Below are 12088 nucleotides of genomic sequence, written 5' to 3' on the forward strand. Positions count from 1 at the left end.
TCCTCTCTCTTCAGAAGATGCAGGCCCTTCCCTGAATAAATGAAAATAACATACAATTAAATCAGACTGTTCAATTAATAAATTACTTCGGTGGACCTCGAAGGCCAAGTCGTATTTAATTACATAATTTAAAAAATATTTGCACGTTGCAATCACTGAAATTGCCTTTGAGGTTTCATAATACACACTTAACACTTGAGTTAGAGAACAAATTTATTTAATAAATGCAGGCCTAAGAGCTAGAAGGCCATACCACTCACACTGCAAAATCACTTAGCACATCCTCAGAAAAAGCAAATAAACTTTCCCGCTATTTAGACGTGGGCTGCTGTTGAATGTCACGAGAGGCTGGCTGATTTTTTGTGCATTTTCTCTGTCATGTGTTGCCTGTAAATCTGACCGTTTTGAGAGGTAATTAGAATAGAGCTAAGGGAAAAAATGGTTCCAGTTAAAGATAAAGATAAACTAAGGTGGAAGATGTCAAGAACCCGGTAGTAAAAACCTCTTCAGAGTAAAACAAAGAGAAGTCGTATTACCGCCCCATTCTGCATTCCTTAGAATCCCAAAATACACCATAAATTAACATGGTGCCTGAGTGTAAAGACGTGTTCCATTAGGGAAGCGCACACAAATTTAGGGTTGAGGAGGACATTCATAAAAGGGATAGAATTACATGGTGTCCAAAAAGAGGGCAGAGACGTTTTAAAGTGACTGCATTTCTTACAGTTGTATTGGGGGCCGTGATACTGCCATTAAGTGAATTTTCTAGAAAACCACTTGACCACTTTGGCACCACAACTTGTTTGGCCCTCACATTTTGATGGAAATCTTTGTCAGACACATACACTTTCTATAACCATCACATGCTTTATACCCACAGCGGCCTCAGAGCTTTTTCAACTCTGTGGGGCTAACTCTATTTACACCAAAAGCCCCAGACCACCATGACAAGGCTGTTATTTGCGTTTGCAGGTCTTCCCCTTAAAGACTGCAGTCATGTGCACCCCTCCACATGCCTGTTCTGCTTCCCTCCCCAAAGCCTCCAACTTGCTGCTAATGAACTGCCCGTGAGAAAGGCATCGAAAGTTCTGAAACTTAGAAATTTTAAATGAGGTTTAAGGAAAAGATTCCGGTGAGACCTTGGTATCTGTTACAAAACAAAATTAGGAGATTCATCTCTCAGTCCCATGTCCCCTTCTCTCTCTTCCCTTTCACAGATTTCCAGAAAGCACTGTCTACACTTGCATTCTCCATGGATTCACCTCCCACACCTCCCTCGGCCCTCACCGCGGCTCTGTTGCCAAGGTTACTGAGTTTTAAGTCTCTCCTGATTTGGTCCGTTAGCTACATTTGCCAACTCTCTCTTCTTCTCAAATCCTGCTCCTCTCGGAGGGTCCTCCCTGGGACCCCGGCCGTCCATTATCTTCCAGCTTCCTCAGCGCCCAAGGAGTCCCCATCCCACGGCCCCTCCCTCAGGGAGGTGGATGTTCCCACCATCCACCCAGTAAATGAGGCCAAACACTATGGAGGCTGCTTTGATGCCTCCTCCACAGCATCCAACAAACAAAGGCATTCAATTATTTTTCCTTTTCTTCATCTCAATCGAGACTCACTAGCCCACGCCAAGAGAGCCTCGTGTGGACTCCTACAAGGGCCTTTTGGAGGCTTTTTCCTGTCTTTGTACCTGCTCTCTTCAAACCAATCTACACAGAAGACAAACTAACTTGTAAAAAAATACAAGTTTGCAAAATCTTTTCAATTCTTGGATAGCTTCCCTCACTCTCATCTTACTATTTTTGGCATTGGGAGGCATCTCAAAATTGATGGAGCTGCTTAATGCCATAGGCTTCCCAGATGCACGTCCCACCCATACTTAAAAAGTTCTTAGGGCTTCCCTGGTGGCGCAGCGGTTGAGAGTCCGCCTGCCGATGCAGGGGACGCGGGTTCGTGCCCCGGTCCAGGAAGATCCCACATGCCGCGGAGCGGCTGGGCCCGTGAGCCATGGCCGCTGAGCCTGCGCGTCCGGAGCCTGTGCTCCGCAACGGGAGAGGCCACAGCAGTGAGAGGCCCGGGTACCCCAAAAAAAAAAAAAAAAAAAAAAAAAAAAGTTCTTAGCTTCCTAAGGGCCAGAAAGTCAAGGTGAAATGTGCAAAGGTACTCAGAAGGTCCTTCGTGTTGGTGGTCCTGCCTGGTCTTCTGACTGCACCTCTTGCTATGCCCGGACTTTCAGTCTACCATCAATAGACACTATAATAACATATAATAACACACACCCTGCACCCTCCCAGCCCCAAGCCTTCACACAGACCACCGATCACTACTCTGCCTTACTTCTCCTAGAGAGGGCTCACCTGTCTCACGTGACAAGGGCCTAAATAAATGCCACGTGCTCCAAGAAGCATTCTCTAACCTCTCTTTAGATCTATGCCCCTGTTATTGGTTCCATTTGCATACAGTGCTTGTCCTAATATAGCAATGATTCCGTTTTATAATAGTGCTGTGTCTAATCAATAGTTTCGCCTGGTAACCTGCATGCCCATTCTATTAGAACCACTTCAAATATCTTAAAACGAATTTTTTATTTTCTTGAGGCATAGTTGACACACATTATATTAGTTTCAGGTCTACAACTAATATCTCTCCTTCAAAGAATAAAGTTGATGAATTGTAGAAACAAAGTCAATGACAACAATTCTTTGGTTCCTTCATAAAATCAACTTTTCTCCTTCTTAATTCCTCTCCCCACTAAAATCATTCAGCGAGGTGAGGTCAAGCAGATCGCATCTGCATAGTATTTGTTCACAACTCTGAAGACATGAGAAATGTTGATAATTCAATGTTGATAATCACGGTTGATAATTATGTGAATGACTGAGACATAATCTGAGCAAAAAGCGTTACGTTCCCTTGAAGTAAAATCACCTTACTATTCATAATACACTGCAAAGGAAAAAGAATGAGCAAGGAAGCTATAAGGACTTAATCAAATAGACTTCTTGTAAGTAAGAACTGAAATTCACTATCCACCAAAAATGCAATTACCCTCCCCCTACTAAGAGCGCCCTAATTTAGACTCTGCACAAAAAGAGCTTTCAGGTTATAAGACAATTTTACATTAAGGTCTTAGATGAACCTTAATGCCATTCCCTCTCCTGGATCTGTGGTCTGCTAAACTTCAGCTTTAATTATTTCATCACGCATCCCACCTCTAGCAGTGCAAACTTTGCAGCAGTCATCAAAACAGTGTAAAACAAAGAGCTGTGATGGGTCAAACCCGTGAACTGCAATCTTCGGCAGATCTGGTGTTAAAACAAGAGAGCTGGTGCCAGCCAACAACAGCCTCAGACTCAAGAAACGGCATCACTTAAGTGATGAAAGGATAAAAGCCAACCTCTGGAAATGTGAAATGACCAGGTGGGCTATTAACGACAAATCAGGCCATGGAACATTCTCTGCGGGACTGATATTTTCAGAGACCCAGAACTAAAACCATCAGAAAAAAAAAGTGTAGTAGGTGGGGGAGGGGGAATTGGATTAAGGGAGCCAAAAGGGACAAACTTCCAGTTATAAGGCAGCTGGCTACTACGGATGTTACATACAACATGATAAATATAATTATCACCGCTATACAGTATACGTGAAAGTTGTTGAGAGTTAAGTGCTGTGAGTTCTCATCATAAGAGAAAAATTTTTTCTAATTCCTTTAATTTTTATCTTCATGAGATGATGGGCGTTCACTAAATTTATTATGATAATCATTTCATGATGCATGTAAGCCACAGCATTATGCTGTACACCTTAAACTTACGCAGTGCTGTATGCCAGTATAAAAGTGAAGGGAAAAAATATAAATAAATACAGACATAAAAAAAGAAAAAAAGTGTGTGGTTTATAATGCAGTCAAAGGTAACTGGCAGATGTGATCAGATCTTATTTTTCATAATTATGACCTGGCTGGGTCATTTAACTTCTCTGATCCTCAATTTCTTCATCTGTAAAATGGGTTCATGAAATATCTGTGGGAGTCAAACACGATTGAATGTGTCAGGCTCACAGGTAGGACTTTTGCTTGCTTACGTGTGTGTCGAGGTGTGTGAAACTAGAGAAGAGAGTGATTTTTGATCCAACCCCAACATTATTCCTCCAGTCACTTAGCAAACGTTGCTGGACACCACTCTGCCACGTGGAAAGTAAAGAAGAACAAAACTTGGCCCTGCCCTCGAGGAGCTCAGAGTCGAGATCTATGCTGTCCCAAACAGGAGTCAGTAGTCACATGTGGATATTTTAATTACAATGAAATGAAAACCAAAAATCCAGGTCCTCAGTGGCACAAGTCACATTTCGAGTGCTGAACAGCTACACGTAGCTGCCAGTTATGTACTGGCTACCATACTGGAAAGCGCAGAGCACTTCCATCACTGCAGAAAGTTTTATTGATCAGCTCTGGTTACGGGGCAAGAAGGTTAAGTATATAGGTAAATTCTAACACGTTGTGATAAGGGATGATTTGGTAGCAGCAAAGATTTTATAATGGACGTGATATTCTTGAAAGACAGGTAGTTTTTAATTTTTTTGAGGAAAAAGGGGGAGTCAGGGGGAGCAAACCACAAGCGCAAAGGCACTTCAAGAGGCATTCTGAGTTCTAGGGAGGAAAGGTCAGCGAGTCTTGGTGACTGGTTAAGTTCACGAGGAAGCAATGGCCGGAGATGGGCTTGGAAGATTAGGATCCAATTCTGGAGGCCTCACAAGCCAAAGTAGGAATCAGGGCTTGATTCAGAAAGAGTGACCTAGCGGACGTGCTTTACAGAAAACTAACCATGCAGCGGTTGTCAACTCTGGAGATGCACACGACAACTCCTCTGGAAAGTTTTGGAAAATGTTGATGCCAAAGCCCCCACCCTCACTCAATTATATCCAATTCTGGGCACGGGGCCTAGACTTCAGTAAGTCTTAAAATCCCAAAGCGACTCAAGTGCAGCCAGGGTTGAAAACCAATGCAGATGACAAAGAACTGGCATTGTAGTTAAGCTGGAATGAAGAAGTACAAGGAAAAGTCTACTGCAACGGTCCTACCAACAGGTGGTGGGGACCTCACCTAACACAGGAACAGGGAGGATGAAGAAGAAATGCTGATTTGGGAAGAGGTTTCAAAGACAGAATTTATACGACCTGGAAACCAAGAATATGAGCAATCAGAGAAGAAAAAATAGAGTACGATACAACTTTAGCCCATGGCAATAATGACCAAGATCAAGCATGCAGAAAATCGAGCAGGTTTAAGAGAGAAAGAGTGACAATTAGTTCAGTTTGAGGGGCACTGCCTACTAAATTCCGCAGAGCATCTGGTAGAAAAGTCCAGGAAGTCAGAAGAAATATCAGTCTGGATTCTGCTAGAGAAGAAGGCCAGAGAGTGGGGCACAGAGAACTGTGAAGAGTGCTTGCAGAATCCTTGTAAAAATCTGCCTTTAACCTTCAAGAATAGAAAAGACATGCACTTTTCAAGTTCTGCTCTATTCCCATCTATTCCACACTGTACATCAATGCCCCCATCGGCCTGGCATCACCTACCGGCCACAGGCATCCTGTCCCAACACCACTTCCTGGTTGTACGGCCTTGAACAAATCATTGGACTCTCTGGGTCTGGGCTTCAATTTCTTAACACTCAAAGGAGAGGGCTGAACTAGAACTAGACGCTTGCAAGGGGTCCTTCCAGTTTGAAGATTCTACAGATACATTACATTCTGAAGAGCAGAAATTGTACATATAATTTATAATACCTTCTAGCATTTATATATGCACTAATTTCTATAACATTTATATTCCAGAAATGTTATATACTCCTGAGATTGTATACATACGCTTCATAAATTAAACAGATTTCAAGAAAGTTACGTAAGCGTATTTCCTTTTGTCAGAAATCTGTTTGTCAAAAAGACACACTCAACATATTGTTTAGTCCTGAATACCAATTTTTTTTTGTTTTTCCTTTGCAGTGCTGAAGTAAGGGGTTGCAAATTCCAGTGCCTAAAGGGACAGAGGATCACATTAATGAGTAAAACAGCCCAGAAGAGAATGACAAACTCTAGCCCACGCCCCAGCTAAAGGGGGCAGCCACTCCACTGCGGATCCAGTGTTATTTCACTTTTTTCACAAAACGCAGAATCCCAGACTGCTTCAGGTATAATCTCTTGATATTTAAGTGCTGGCGACCAACACAAACCCAACAGGCCTGAGGCTGTCAGACTGTGCCCTGGCCCCAAAGTGTGCCATCCTCTGTGATTTTTACTTCAGCAAACATAAAGCATCCATAAAGCAAGAAAGAAGGCCCTATGTCAGATCAGACAATAGGGTTTAGTGTAAGAGCGTCAGACCAATGACACCAGCCTAGGATTTGTAGCTACCTTTACACCTAGTGCCTATAATAATATCTCCCACAAAATACATTAATTTTTATGAAACATCTGTGTGGGGTTTGAATGGAGAAGAGCATCCCTGATAAATGAATTCTTTGTGTACCAAATATCACGTGGACTTTAACACTTCGAGATAGGAATGTGATGATTTATATCCTGCTGACAGCAGCCAATACCCCTCAGTGTATTCAAAATAGAAAAATACTTTATTTAGCAATATCGCTCTATTTCTTGCTTTCAAACGGGGGGGGGAACCTTCTCTTTTTATTATACTGTTGTTGTTGTTGTTGTTTTTTAATGTGAAGCACTAAGCAATCTGGCACACGTTAGCAGGAAGAGGCCAACCATACATGGAATATACCGTTACCCTCATCTTCAAAGCATAATGAAATGTGATCTTCTGCTACCAGATCACCTTAAAACCAGTACAAAGGAGAGGCACTGCTAAGCAGGAGTCTGTATTCAAGAAGGTTGTCCTGTACTACCCAATGGACTCAAGGGGGGAGAAATCCATGAGTGAAAGCACAGAAAGAAGCCCAGGGGGAAAACAACAATTCAATAATAACTATAATAAAGCTTCCAATGATACCCCAAAACACCTGGTCACAATGTGGGTTTCCAGTTCACCCTATGGTGATTGTGATGGCAGAGGGGAGGTGATGGCGCTCTGGCTTGTAACACAAAACTTGTAACAGTTATTCACGAGGGGAGAATGTGTTTTCAAAGAACGGAAAAGAGTAAAGGGAGAATTTGAAGCCAGGTATTTTAGCACACGATTTCAGTTTGTCTAAGGAAAAAGTAACAAAAGCTTCCTCTTTAAATTACCTGCCTCAAGAAAGGCTTTCTTGTCATGCTCACTAAGGTATGTGTCTTAAGTGGGTAAATACTGGGATAAATTTTAAGCAAATTCCTAAATACTAGCAGTTGAGAGGAAAGGAGAAAACAAAGGATGCAGGAGTTGGGGAAGCTGGGTTGTATGAGGCTGTCTGGTACAGGAAGGGAATGAACTCTAAATCTGGAGAGACCCAGGGGAAGGGTGGAAAGAGGTGATAAACCCACCCTAGTAACAGCAGAAGCAGGAAGAGAAGGATAATTAGAAAGCAACACTTAATATGTCCCAGCACTACACTGTTCTTATTCCCATTTAACAGATGAGGAAGTGAAGGTCCTGCAGGATAACGAGGCCCAACTCACACAGCTAATAAATGGTGTGGCGTGGATTTGAATCCCACTGTCTTTTCTAGAATCCAGTGTCTCAACCACCATGTTATGCTGCCTCCCAAACCTGGAGGCCACAGGCCAATACTGAACAAAAGCAGGTAAAGACCACACCAGAGGTGAGAAGAGAAAAGATGCCTTCAGAAATGCTTTTAACGGCCGACTCCTCCTTATGGGAGGAAGAGTTGAAAGGGAAGAAGCGACAGCATTGCTGTCACTTCAAGGAGAGAAGAGAAACAGACTCACTGTACTGAGATAGGTTTCCCAGCTGCAACATAAAGATCCCTTGCTTGCCTTCCTCAGTTGGCCAACTGCAAGAGAACGGAACTATGTGTAAATACGTACCCACGAATCATGAAATCTGACCAATCAATTTCTCAAAGTTATTAACAGAACAAACGGTAGGCTGTAAAGGGAAGCTCAATTCTATCATATATAAGTGTGCACACATGCACGTGTGTGTTTACTGATGACAACTGTATCTGAATCTCAAAGTCCATCTAATCCAATTCTCACTTGTTTTGATAATTAGCTCTTTCAAAATCCGGTGCACACGTATGTTTATATTTTTATTACCAGGATACAGAAACATTTTTCTGAATCAGGAACATCCACCCAGGATATTCTCCCAACTGTCTCTACATGAGAGAAGATCATACAGGTACCTCAAACACTGTTATCTAAAATTATACCACAAAGTCTGTTCACTAGCATTAGAGATGATTGGAATTATCTTTCCTTGATGAACTAAGTAGTGTTCAAGACACATGATCAGCTGAAAAGATTGTGAGTGCCAAGGAGCCTAGGAGCCTCATACCTTGAGAACTGCACTTGGAATCCAGATCTCATCTGGTATTATGAGAGAACCCTGTCGCCTTTCAGCTAGAAAGTTGGCTAGTTCTTCCACCAAAATAGTACTACTTTCTCCTCATACCTTTCCCATGGAGTAAGTCGTATGACTTTTCTGGGCATGCTTCCTGACACATCTCTGCCTATATGGCAGAATTCTGGAAGGAGACATGCCTTCGGTGAAACGTGCCACAGAACAGTGAGGGTGTGAGAGCAGGAAATACGTAACCCTGTTTCCTGCTAATCATGGTAGTTATCATACTGGCTAAAAGCTCTGACAGTTTTGGAATGGCCAAACTGGCTCAATTTGGTTCTCAGTATCCTCCACCTGTTGCTGACTGGGTTTCTCTGATCAGCTGCAACATGACTTAATCGATCCACGTGGCTGCAATGGTTGAAACAGTGGGAATGCTTGACCTAACCAAACACTGCAATCTCCTTTTACAAAGTCTAGATCTATTAAATGTCACAACACAAAGCTGCCCTAGGTCATGAGACATCAGGAACTACAAAAGCAGCCAGAAAACAACAAAATGACAATAAGCACATACCTATAACTACTTTGAATGTAAACAAATTAATTCTCCAAACAAAAAACACAGAGTGGCTAAATGGATAAAAAAAAACAGGATCCATCTATATGCTGCCTACAAGAGACTCACTTTAGATGTAAGACACACACAGACTGAAAGTGACGGGATGGAAAAGATATTCCATGCAAACGGACACCAAAAGAAAGCTTGAGAAACTATAAGCAAAGACTGAAGTGAGAGACAAAGAAGGGCACTGCATAAGGACAAAGTAGTCAATCCAACGAGAAGATATAACATTTGTCAATTTTTATGCACCCAATACAGGAGCACCTAAGCATATAAAGCTGACATTAACAGACAGCAACAGAATAGACAGCAACACAGTATTAGTAGGGGACTTTTTTCATCAAGAGATGGATTATTCAAACAGAAAATCAATTAGGAAGCACTGACCTTAAATGACACATTAGAGCAGATGGACTTAAGAGATACTTATAGAACATTCCATCCAAAAGCAAAACAATACACATTCTTCCCAGTGTATATGGAATATTTTCCAAGATAGATCATATGTTAAGCCACAAAATAAGTCTTGATAAATTTAAAAGGATTTAAATCATATCAAGCATCTTTTCCAACTATAATGATATAAAACTAGAAGTTACATGAAATAAACTGGAAAATTCATAAATATTTGGAGATTATACACCATGTCACTGAATAACAAACAGGTCAAAGAAGAAATCAAAAAAGAAATTAAAAATACCTTGACACAAATGAAAATGGAAATGAAACATACCAAAATTTATGAAATGCAGCAAAAGCAGTTCTAAGAGGAAAGTTCATAGCAATAAATTCCTATCTCAATAAATAAGAAAAGTCTCAAACAGCCTAACTGTATACCTCAAAGAACTAGAAAAAGAACAACTGAAGCCCAAAGTTAGTAATAAGAAGAAAATAAAAAAGACCAGAGCAGAAGTAAATGAAACACAGATTTAAAAGCAACAGAAAAGGTCAATGAAACTAAGAGCTAGATCTTTGAAAAGATTAAAAAAAAAAATTGTCAAATTTTGAGCTAGGCTCACCAAGAAAAAAGAGAGGACTCAAAATCAGAAATGAAAAAGATGTTACAAACGATACCACAGAAATACAAAGAATTCTAAGAGAATACTATGAACAATTATACACAGATTGGAATACCTACAACAAACACGTAAATTCCTAGAAACGTATAAACTATCAAGAGTAAATCATGAAGAAACAAATTCTGAACAGACTGGTTACTAGTAAGGAGATTGCAGCAGTAATCAAATACCTCCCAGCAAATAAAGCCCAGGACATAATGGCTTCACTGGTGAAATCTACCAAACACTCACAGAAGAATTAATACCAATCCTTCTCAAACTCTTCCAAAAAACAGAAGATGAGGGAACCCTTCCAAACTCATCTTAGGAGGCCACAATTACCCAGATACTGAAAACATACAAGGATGTCAAAAGAAAAGAAAATTATAGGCTAATATGGCTGATGAACAAAAATGCAAAAAATCCCCATCAAAATATTAACAAACCAAAGTCAACAATACATTAAAGGGATCCCACCATGATCACATGGGATTTTTTCAGAGGACGCAAGGATGGTTCAACGTCCACAAGTCAATGTGATACACTACAAAATGAAGAATAAAACTCATATTATCATCTCAATACATGCAAAACATGCATTTGACAAAATTCAGTATGCATTCATGATAAAAACTCTCAACAAAGTGGGTATAAAGGGAACATAAGTCAACATAATAAAGGCCATCTATGATAAGCCCACAGGTGACAGCATACTCAATGGTGAAAAGCTGAGAGCTTTTCCTCTAAGATCAGGAACAAGACAAGGTTGCCCACTCTCAGCAGTTTTATTCAACATAGTGCTGGAAGTCCTAGTCAGCACAACTGGGCAAGAAAAACAAATAAAAGGCATCCACACTGGAAAGGAAAAAGTAAAACCATCACTATTTGCAGATGACATGATATTACATATAGAAAACCTTAAAGACCCCATCAAAAATTATGAGAACTAATCAACTCAGTAAAGTTGCAAAATACAAAATCAATATTCAAAAATTTGTTGCATTTCTATACACTAATAATGAACTATCAGAAAGAGAAATTTAAAAAACAATTCCATTTACAGTTGCAGCAAAAGGAATAAAATACCTAGGAATAAATTTATCCAATGAGGTGAAAGACTTGTACATTTAAATACTAGAAGACATTAGTGACAGAAATTGAAGATGACACAAATAAATGGAAAGATATTCAGGGCTAGTGGACTGGAAGAATTAACACTGAATGTCCATACTACCCAAAGCAAACTACAGATTTAGTGCACTCCCTATCAGGATTTCAATGACATTTTCCACAGAAATAGAACAAACAATTCTAAAATTTCTATGTAACCATAAAAGACTGAATAGTCACAGCAATCTTGAGAAAGAAGAACAAAGCTGGAGGCATCACACTCACTGATTTCAGACTATATTAGATAGCCATAGTAATTAAAATAGTATGGTATTGGCAAAAGAACAGACACACAGATCAATGGAACAGAAAAGAGGACCCAGAAATAAACACAGGCATGTAAGTCAATTCATTTATGACAAATGATTCAAGAACATACAGTGGAGAAAAGACAGTCTCTTCAATAAGTGGCACTGGGATAACTTGACACATGCAAAAGAATGAAACTGGACAACTATCTTATATCATCCACAAAAATTGACTCAAAATGGATTAAGGACCTGCATGTAAGACCTGAAACCAAAAAAACTTCTAGAAGGAAACACAGGTAGTAACACAGGTCTTGGTGATGATTTTCTGAACTGATACCAAAAGCAAAAGCAGCAAAGCAAAAATAAACAAGTGGAACTACATCTAACTAAAAAGCTTCTGCACAGTGAAGGAAACCATCAACAAAATGAAAAGGCAACCTGCTGAATGGGAGAAGATATCTGCAAATCAAATATCTGATAAGGGGCTAATATCCGACATATTTAAAGGACTCATACAACTCAACAGAAG

General features: G+C 40.3%; 1 protein-coding gene across 4 annotated transcripts in view; it reads right to left on the reverse strand.

Annotated features, from left to right (window-relative positions):
- The window catches only part of FOXP1 (forkhead box P1), a 598636-nt gene that overhangs the window by 343529 nt on the left and 243019 nt on the right, over nucleotides 1-12088 (reverse strand). Inside the window, exon 4 of one of the 4 annotated variants that reach the window (XM_029241872.1) lies at nucleotides 7879-7943. The exons of the other annotated variants lie outside the window; for them this stretch is intronic. The gene's annotated coding sequence lies outside the window, so the exon portion shown is untranslated. The remainder of the gene's footprint in view (nucleotides 1-7878; nucleotides 7944-12088) is intronic. 4 annotated transcript variants of the gene reach the window in all.

This window comes from Monodon monoceros, unplaced genomic scaffold (assembly GCF_005190385.1).
Source record: "Monodon monoceros isolate NGI ecotype Baffin Bay Population unplaced genomic scaffold, NGI_Narwhal_1 Super_Scaffold_3, whole genome shotgun sequence".
NCBI classification, from domain to species: Eukaryota; Metazoa; Chordata; class Mammalia; order Artiodactyla; family Monodontidae; genus Monodon; species Monodon monoceros.